Source organism: Pinus tabuliformis, chromosome 4_2, assembly GCF_031772625.1.
Source record: "Pinus tabuliformis cultivar Carrire ecotype Pingquan chromosome 4_2, CPIR1, whole genome shotgun sequence".
NCBI lineage: Eukaryota > Viridiplantae > Streptophyta > Pinopsida > Pinales > Pinaceae > Pinus > Pinus tabuliformis.
In genome coordinates, this window is record NC_142304.1 from 144,055,592 (window position 1) to 144,064,019 (window position 8,428).

The 8,428-nt window shown below is 36.1% G+C and overlaps 1 pseudogene; it reads left to right on the plus strand.

Moving 5' to 3' along the window:
• The first annotated feature begins 7,166 nt into the window (after nt 1-7,166).
• LOC149168620 (enoyl-[acyl-carrier-protein] reductase [NADH], chloroplastic pseudogene) lies at nt 7,167-8,191 on the plus strand (annotated as a pseudogene).
• Nucleotides 8,192-8,428: the final 237 nt, after the last annotated feature.

Genomic DNA, 8,428 nt, shown 5'->3' on the forward strand with positions numbered 1-8,428 from the left:
AGTTTCACTTCTCTTTCCTTAGTAGCTAGGATTTTCACTACAAAAAGAAAGTAAACGTATGTTTATCATCTTAGATCGCATATTTAGGAATTGTATATGTACATCACGTGATCAACCTTAAAGGCAAACTTCTTAAGAAAGATCAACTGTAAAATACATTTCAATAAACATAAAAACGCTTTGGAACCTAACGCACACCATTTAGAAGTCTAGGCTAGAGACGTATTCCAGCATCGTAAAGGCTGGTAACTATCACTTTCATCGTAGGTTGGGTGATTCCTCCTCTTTGAAACGACAAGTGCCAGTACGGACTTATGCTCCCACGTACCGTCGAGTATATATTGGGAGACCACAGTAGGCTATATCCTTTATCCTTAGGAAGCCGTGTCTGCCGCCCTATCAATCGCACATCGAGATTTTCGTGCAAAGAATGATAAAATTCCACCTAAATGCCCATGCTCCATTTGTCTTGAATCATATCCTCGAATACATATCCGCAATTCCAACCACATGTATTGCTGCTCCAGATGTGTCTCTGAAACAAAGGGTCATCGCTTCTCATTATCAAACAACATGGACCCTGGTCCTCAACCAGCTACCCTTACATCTCTTTCACAGATAGAAGAAATGCTCATTGCTAGGGTTAACCCTATACTTCAAGTAACACATGCACGTGGTGGCCAGTATAAATACAGTGGCCACACAATTTGTTTTCCTCAAGACATTACAAAAATCGCAAACATGTTGCCACGACGTGTTGAACACTTGGACATCCTAATTGTCACGCGTCATAGTAATGACCATAAGGCTTATGATTTCATTGTCAGTAGACATCGCATTCTCGCTGCATTAGAATACAAATTGGTGAATGACCCATACTATAAGAATGTTCGTATTGATACCAATGCACTGGCATCCTTACGAGCAATCCCCACCGATGTCTCCTCCTCCCTTCACCATTCCAATACTACAGAAACCACTGTCTTCCTTCCACTTGAACCACCCCATGAGCTCACCAAAGATTTCACAGACCCATCTGTAGACCAAACATCATCGTTCGTCCCAATCATACCTGATAGAAATACAGAAATCCAAGAAATCCGCCGTTATTTACATGCTTACAACCACCAATCTGATACTACAGTTGAGTGGCCAACAATTGGTTTATCGCCAGTCAATGAATACAACACAGAAGGTCTACTCTCTATGGCTTTCCCTGCCCTTTTCCCGACAGGAGCTGCAATGCCGAATCAGCCAAGAATGAAAGCAGTGCGGCTACATGAATATGCACTTCATCTCATACATTGCTACGATAACAGATTTGGAAAGCACCCACGCTTTCGTTATTACATATATAATCTCATGATGCGGCATCGCAGTCAAGCAACAACATTGATTTTTGTGAAAAAGAACGTCACAGATAACTTTCCAATATCTATTCAAGATCTGAACATCCGCTTAGAACAATTTCCAGATGAGCAGTTGGGAGAGCAAGTCATGCGATTCGGTAGCTCTTTACGTGGAACAAGGTCATATTGGCACAAGGCTAAAAATGAACTAACGGACATGATATCTCAACTCGGTTTCCCAACGTTCTTCTTCACATTGAGTGCAGCTGATACAAAATGGCCTGATCTTCATTCAATCATGCCCGGATGTCTTCCTTCTGATATTGCAAAACAACAAAAGTGGAGAAATGATAACATTATCTCTAACCCACATTTAACATCACTATATATGCACCATAGATTCACAGCATTTCGTGAGATTATCTTAGAGAAACACTTGAATACAAAAGATTACTGGTATAGGTATGCATTCTACCGCATTTTTTTTTTCTCCAAGAAATCTAAACAACATTCCTCACCTATTGCAAAATTATCTTACAAAAACGCATACTTGATAGGTATGAATGGCAACATAGGGGATCTGTGCACATCCATGGTTTCCATTGGATAGAAAATGCACCTGATATGGAAAACCTCAACTGGGAAGACACAGAAGCAGTTGATATTACAAGGCAGTTCTTCGACAAATATATTTCCACTTGGAACCCTCGTGCTCCTTCGACTCAAATGCTTGGACAAATCCCAAAGACCCTTGTCTATTGTCCACACCGCAAATCTTCAGAACCAATCTTTTTAGTGACTATGAACAGCTTGTCAATTGTGTTGAACATCACACACAATGCTCAGAAAGCACGTGCCTAAGAAAAAATGGATCCACACTCCAATGTCTTTATAAAGTACCGTGGGAATTACATCCAAAATCGGCCTTATTCATTGATTCCAATGGCAAAAAAACATAGACACTTGCCCGCAACGACGATCGACTCAATAGCCATAACCCTACCATCCTATCTATTTGGCGTGCAAATGTTGACTGCCAACCAGTACTCTCCATACACGTTGTACAAAAATATATCGCCAAATATGCATCCAAAGCAGAAAAAAATCTGAAAGCTTCCACCACATGCTACGTAGAATTTTCCTTGCTTCACCCACTGCTGACCCAACAACATCCGCATTTCAAAAATTTCTTACAGAAACCCTTGTTGATCATGACATTGGAGCACAGGAAACCTGCCATATGCTGCAAAAATTGCCATTAACATTATGTAGTCGACCATTCATTTCTTTAAATGTAAACCAAAATCTGTCACAAATGATATCTCAACTATAGATGAAACCAATCCAACAGACACCATGGAAATAAATGAATGGGAATTACTTTCCCAATTACACCCTACAAATGAGCTTCTCATAAATGACCTTGACATGCTTGGTCTTTGTGGCTTTGATGACACCCATAACTGGAATCATACCACTATCCCATTGGATCTACAAAATAATGCAATACAATTCATTGAGAATAGCCGCTCCATCCACCGCATTCTTCAAACAAATCAACATATCTTGGCGACCCTTACTACATTATCTCCAATGCAAAGAAAAGCTCTAAATATTATTTCTAGTCATTTTGCTAGGAAGGATTATTTACCCGCTCTCAGAATGATAATTCAAGGCACTACTGGTACGGGAAAATCCCTCCTTATTAATTGCATCAAAGATATGCTCATAGGCCTAGCAAGCTCGGAGCCTTCACCGATCATGCTCCTCGCCCATACAAGGGTTGCTACCTTCAACATACAAGCATCGACAATCCATTCTGCTTTGCACCTTCCTCTAAAGGATCTTATGCCCTTAGAAGGTAATGCTCTTGCAAAATTCCAAGAAGAACTCGGGCATATAAGATACATACTAATCGATGAAATGAGCTTCATTGGGCCAAAGCTTCTCAGCCATATTGATGAACGTCTTCGGGAAGCATTTCCCCACCAAAGAAACACTCCTTTTGGTGGTTGTTCCATAATATTGGTTGGTGATCTCGGTCAGCTACCACCCGTCAAAGACATACCTCTATATGTAGGGACGAGCCACGGAAGCGCACTGTGGAACACCTTCACCGCAATCATCACATTAGACACAATATTTCGTCAACAAGGCGATGACATCACACAGGTTACTTTCAGGAACATTCTCCAGAACATTAGAGATGCAAATCCAACAATCGACGACTACAACGTACTCATGTCACGCACAGATTCCTTTTTATCAGAAGAAGAAATATGTTCATTCCAGGATTCCATGCATCTATTTCCAACAAATGCTCAAACAATGGTCCATAATAAGCAAATGATGAAATCTCTAAACACTCTTATCACAAGATCCATTGCTGAAGATGACAACACATATTTCAGTATTTCCTCTGAAGACGAGCAACTTGAGCGAATTGTATTACTATGCAATGGAGAAAAAGTTATGTTAACTTCCAACCTTTGGGTTTCAACCGGACTTGTTAATGGTTCCCTCGGAGAAATTGTAACCATCTTTTACAAAGAATCAACTACACCACCACAAATTCGAACATTTGTTGTCGTAGATTTTCCCAAATACATTGGGCCTCCTTGGGATGAAAGAAACCCCACTCACTTGCCTATTCCAGCAGTAAAAAGAAATGGACGTGCACAAATTCCACTGAAGATGGCTTGGGCTTTAACCATACATAAATCTCAAGGTATGACACTTCCAAAAGAAACAATTGACATTGGAAAAACAGAACGTCAAGGTCTCACATTCACAGCTATTTCAAGAGTGCCTTCTCTACAAGATCTCTGGATTAACCCCGCATTCAGTTTCGATTGTTACAGTAAAATCAAGGACAACAAAAACATTGCTCGCAGAAAACACGTAGAAGACATTCTTCATTCAATGCCGCCTCCAGATAATCTGCTCCAACCCATACTTTGACATCAACAAAAGGTTTCCTCCATTTATTTACCTCATTCTATTTCATAACATACTTTTCATATCTTTCAACAACAACCAACTTTATTCAATATTAGTAAATAAGCAAATATTAGAATGTCTTTATATTATCTATACATCTCATTCTAACATTTTCTTTCTTTTGCAACAGGCCACATGGGCTCAGAAATAACATACCTTCACAGCTGCAAGTAGCCTGGCAAGCAAAAAAACTGCATCTCCAGCTACGTATTAACCTCCAAAGGTGTTCATTCTGCCATTATTCACCATGCATCTTCCACTAACAATATATAAATCCCCATAGCAAAGGTAGCTTCATTTCCATTCATTCCAGATTCATTTTAACACAACTCACCTGCAAAGTATTACTAATAAATTTCCGCCGCTGGTTTACATATTGCTAATTCTAACAAAATATACATTTTGTAGGTCCATTGCTGCTTCTTCACACCTTCGCTACCTCCACCATGTTTTCATACACCTTCAAATATGGAATGACAAGCACAATGTACTTTACGCTATTATATTCCTTCTCGAACCTCTTTTGTTACAATTCATTGTTTGTATTTTCCATTTCAAACTTAAAAAAGAATGTTTCAAGATCAAATACCGTTTTCATGGTTTGTGTCATCACAACTATTTGTGTTTTTCATTTCAAACTTAAAAAAGGATGTTACAATACACTATTTGTATTTTCCATTTCACACTTAAAACATGATGTTTCAACATCAAATACCATTTTGATATTTTATGTCCTCACAACTATTTGTGTTTTCCATTTCAAACTTAAAAAGGGATGTTTCAAGATCAATACCATTTTGATAGTTTATGTCCTCACAACCAGTCCATTGTCAATGGGTTTTAACATATTTTGTTGACAAAATCAATTGATTTTAATTAATATAATACATGTTTTCAATATATCTTCATACTAATTTAATTTCCCATTTCAATAATGATTTCTTAAATAGCCCTTTCCAAATCAACATGATTGCCCGGTTGTTGTTCGCATGGATTCATTCATTTATCTTCACCTTTAACTCCACAATTTTTACCAACTACAAACAAAGGTCTCTAAACAGGTTCAATGCATATTTATGGCTACTTGCATTCCATTTCAACGGTTTTTGGCATGGATTCCTCAAATTAAAACTCGAAATCATCGACCCTTGCTTTCACAAAAAGCCCGCATAAGCCTATTCACATTTCAATATTCTTCCACACACTATGCCTTACGGCGTTTCCTTTGCAACATTAGGTGCAAATGCTAGTCTTAGTTGCTTTAGATTTTCTTTTCCACCCATTCCTTTTCCACCCATTGCACCTATGCAAATAAAAGCAAATATTTTCAGCAGTTGTATTCACTAATTTCAAAATGAAAAAAGAAATTAACTCAAACAATTACTTACCAAAGAATTGATATGCTTTAGAAAAAAAATCTTTTTTAAATTCTAACTATTTCTCAGATACAAAAGCAGCAGGAAAAATTTCTATGAAATTTTATAATAACATGTCGTGTTTCCAAAAAAATCGGTAAGTACAAAAATCCTTGGCACCTAAATAATCCTTAATGCCCATCACGTTTGAATTTATCACCTTCTTTACTGTCTTCTTAGACTGCATATTCGTGAATCATAACATGTTTACCATTTCTCATTCTTTGAATTGCACTGGATACCTGTTAGCTTTTTGACAAAAAAAAAAAAATGAATTTATTTAAAAGTTGTTTTAAAACATGGAAAAAGATAATTTTAAAATGAACCAAATGCATCGTCCTGGATGTTTTAAAAAGATAATTTTAAAATGAACCAAATGCATCGTCCAGTTATCCAGGTATACATATGTACAAAAGTGAATCTGGGATGCATTTTTTGAAAAAATAAATAAATAAATAAAATAAATATGTTAATATTCAAAAAAAAATATTCGATCATCAGAACATCCAGGAATCCAAGTGTTCAAATGTTTAGAATTGGGAACACTTTGCATATACCGGATACTGAATAATTTTATTGAAAATGGAAAACTAATTTAAAAACTAATAAAATGGAAATCCGTGTAAATAAAGAAAAATACATTACTTAATCCAGTGATCCTGGCATCTGGGAGTCCAGCGGTGGAAGTAATAAACAACAATGTCTTCTTTCCAAATTTCAAATACAAACGAAAAAAAATAAAACTTTTGAAATAATTAGAAATCAATAAAATACTCAAAGTATAAGAGTAAGAAAATTCAAAAAGGGATATCTGATTATATGGGTTTTTAAAAAGAGTGTCATTCGATCAAGGAAGATGCCTCAATACTGGATATGAAAACTAAATTGATATCCAATAGTTATGAAATATTGTACCAATTGCATAAAGCAACTTAAAATAATTATGCATCCAAATTTCATTATGAAAAAACTGAAAAAGCTTAATATTTTCAAATCATAGAAATTTTATAAAAATAATTAAATGAGATTAAGAATTATTTACAATGAATAATAATTTATTTAAAAGGGTTTTTATTTTTATTTACAATAAAAATGGGGATTTTTGTAGAGCTCACAACGGAGGGCAAATCCCCCCTTACTTGGGGTTCTACCCCCTTGTGTGGGGTTTCAAGGGCAGTGCCATCGATAAAATTTTCTTAGGGTGGTTTTGACAATTTTTAGTGCAGGGATTTTTTCCTTTAATGATTTTGTGGCACATGGTGGTCTTATCAATGATTTTGTAGTTTCAGTTAAGAAATTGTTGTATCTACTACAACAACACCCAAAAATTTTAACATGTATATCTAAAATTTGGGTGGCTTTGTGCTTTTCAAGGTCTTAATGGATATGCATATCAATTGTAATGGTGAGGCTCTTGTCATCGGGGCTACAAGTGCTAGTATGTCCATGAAGAAAACTACATATGCATGTTTGTCCTACTTCACCCTTGACATTAGGGTTTATGGAATTTTGCATTCATTTATTTTGTAAAGAATCTTTCAACACTACTTGTTCACTTGTGTTTAAATAGATTAAACAAATTAAGTTTCTAAGGAATTGTCAAAATATTGCTCAAGTGTGTATTTTGCATGTACAGGGTTTGAATGAAGCTACAACAAGATCATAGGGTTGGTCACCATTAGAAGCAACTTGTAATGGGAAGTGGATGATCTTAGGAAAAGGAGCATTATTACTAGATAACAATTGATAATGGATATGGTTGAGCCATAGCAAAGTCCCTTGTTGTTATAGATGTAGAAATTCTTGTTGGCACGTAGGTTTCATCTCACAACACATTTGAAACCAACTTGAAACGAGGTATTTAGAAGCCTCAAATTGGACAGTGCAGGAAATTGTAGAGTCTATAAAACAATATTTTGGAAGCATTGATATTCTTGTGCACTCACTTGCAAATGGTCCAAGGGTCAGTAAGCCTCTTCTTGAGGCATCAGGGTACTTTGCAGTTATCTCAACCTTGAGTTATTCTTTTATGAATCCTTGTCGGTCCACAATATCTATCAAATATATTGCATCAAAAAGTACCATTCCAGGATTCAATCAAGAAATGAGTTTTGTAAAAGCTTCCCTGGAAAGTCACACTAGGGTGCTTGATTTTGAAGCTGGAAGATGCTACAACATAATATTTAATACAATTTCAGCAAGCCCCTTGAGAAGCAAAGCTATAAAGGAAATTGGATATATAGATACCATAATTGAATACTCAATGGTGAATACTCCCTTGAAAAAGGAAGTGTTGCAGCATTTGTAGCTTCGTCATTAGCCTCTATAATAATTGGAACAGTTGCACATGTTCACAATGGGCTGCATGATATGGGAGTTGCAGTGGATAGTCTATCATTTTTTTACTATACAATTCCACAAATATAAAGAAAAAAGACCCCAACATGATACTATTAGCGAAAAACCCATGAAGGAAGAATTATGGAGCCTCCAAAAAATGGATTCTTGAATTGATACTAGTTGCACGCAATGTCTTTGAAGCAAGAAAATTCTTGATAAAAAATATTTTAAAACTTCTAGATGTGATTCCTATTGTTTCTTATAGATATTAATTAATGTTTCACACTAAGTTTAGTTGAAAATTAGATGAAAACTTGTCATGGT